The sequence below is a fragment of the Phyllostomus hastatus genome, unplaced genomic scaffold (assembly GCF_019186645.2).
Source record: "Phyllostomus hastatus isolate PE091 unplaced genomic scaffold, TTU_PhHast_1.1 phas_contig_402, whole genome shotgun sequence".
Taxonomy (NCBI): Eukaryota; Metazoa; Chordata; class Mammalia; order Chiroptera; family Phyllostomidae; genus Phyllostomus; species Phyllostomus hastatus.
Window position 1 is genome coordinate 5,297,912 of NW_025333873.1, and position 1,722 is coordinate 5,299,633.

Sequence of the window (1,722 nt, forward strand, 5' to 3'; positions counted from 1 at the left end):
GAAAATGAGATAATAGACAGGCACTCTATTTATTTTTTAAAATGTGTACTTTAATAAGCATAAATACATAATAATTAGGTAAGCTTGTGGAGAAGCTGAGCAAGATACTTAAATTATGAAATATAAGCATCCGTCTAAATTTTCTATGTAGTTTTTTTTGTTTACAACATATTTATTAAAGTTGTTTAGTAATATACAATTTCTCAGTTGTCATTTTGGAAGTCCTTTATTATAAATATTATTTTGTCTGATAACAAACAGAAGCCAGTGTCAGTGATTATTCTGGACCTCCACATTGGATAAATTCAGTTTCTTCTTGAGACATAGGTTTCTTTCTATATTTCTGAGGTAATGTTTTTATTATTTCTGCAGTGTCTGGCGGACCTGATGCATCAGCCATTCTGGTGATTTACTTCCCTTAAAATGCTGTGAAATTGAGGAAGTGTGGGACGGTAGTCCTGCTGATCTCAGAACTTCTGATACAATGGGTTTAGGGTGGTCTCTTCTGTTTGGGAACCTTATTAATGGAGTATGTGGCTTGACTATCTGAATGACCCTGCTAGCAGACACCATCTTGCTGCCCATCATGACCCCCCAAAAAGGCAACAAGCAATCGTTTCAAAATGACTTAGTCTAGCCCTGGCCAGTGTGACTCAGTTGGTCGGAGTGCCATCCTGTAAACTGAAGGGTTGTGGGTTTGAGCCCCAGTCAGGGCACACACCTAGGTTGTGGGTTCATACAGGAGGCAACCAAACAATGTTTCTCTCCCTCTCTCTCTCTTCCTCTCCCTAATAAAAGCAAAGAAAAAAACATCTTCTGGTGAGAATTAAAAGATTTAGTCTGAAACCTTTAAAATTTCTCCTCCCACAAATGAGTTAAGTTCTAGGAAGACTATTTCAAAATGTGATAAAAATTCTGTTGCTTCAAAATGGACTGTCTACAACATGGAGCAAAAGAAGCCAAGCACAGATGGGTACGAGTCTACTTACATAAAATCTAGAAGCTGGCAAATTTATGGTGTGTGTACTTTACCACCTGCAAATTATACCTCAGTAATGAAGGAAAAATGGTCTGTAATCAGATAAGATCATTTCACAGAACTGAAAATCAGACACAGGCATTAAGAAGATTTTATTTTCCTTAAATTGCCTATTTGGAATGTACTGAAGCTTTTCTAAGTATTTTGAATAATCTGACCTTACCAAGGTACCCTGGGTCACTGTGGTTGGTCCTGAATGGGTGATGTTTATTTAATTTGTTATTATGGCTCACGTTGGTCAGACTCAGTGTACATCTTTACGGCCATTGCTGCCATTCCTCTTCAAACGAGCAGGTGGATTCTCTTCTCTAAAGAGTTATTTATTTATATGACAGACTCTTGAAGGAATCTAATAGGGCCGTGTAAGTGGCACCCTGAAATCCAAGGCCAGCACAGAGAACAGGGGTGCGCATGGCATGCAGAAGGAACAATCACAAGACCCAGGAGGATCACACAGGGCGTCTGACTGTAGAGGAGAACTTGACCTACTATTTTGCATCTTCGTATATTGGGTAACTGTTCTCCCAAGATAAATTACTCTGGAAGCTTTTACTTATGTGTATTTAATATAAAAACTAAGAAATTATTGATGCTGTAATACAGAGGAATTAATCATAGAACAGAAAGAGCATAGACTAGATAGTCATAGAAATCAAGAGGCAAATTCTAGCTCTTCTACTTTC

The 1,722-nt window shown here is 37.9% G+C and overlaps 1 pseudogene; it reads right to left on the reverse strand.

The window, feature by feature from the left end:
• Nucleotides 1-277: 277 nt before the first annotated feature.
• LOC123822393 lies at nucleotides 278-588 on the reverse strand (annotated as a pseudogene).
• Between the last annotated feature and the right edge of the window lie 1,134 nt (nucleotides 589-1,722).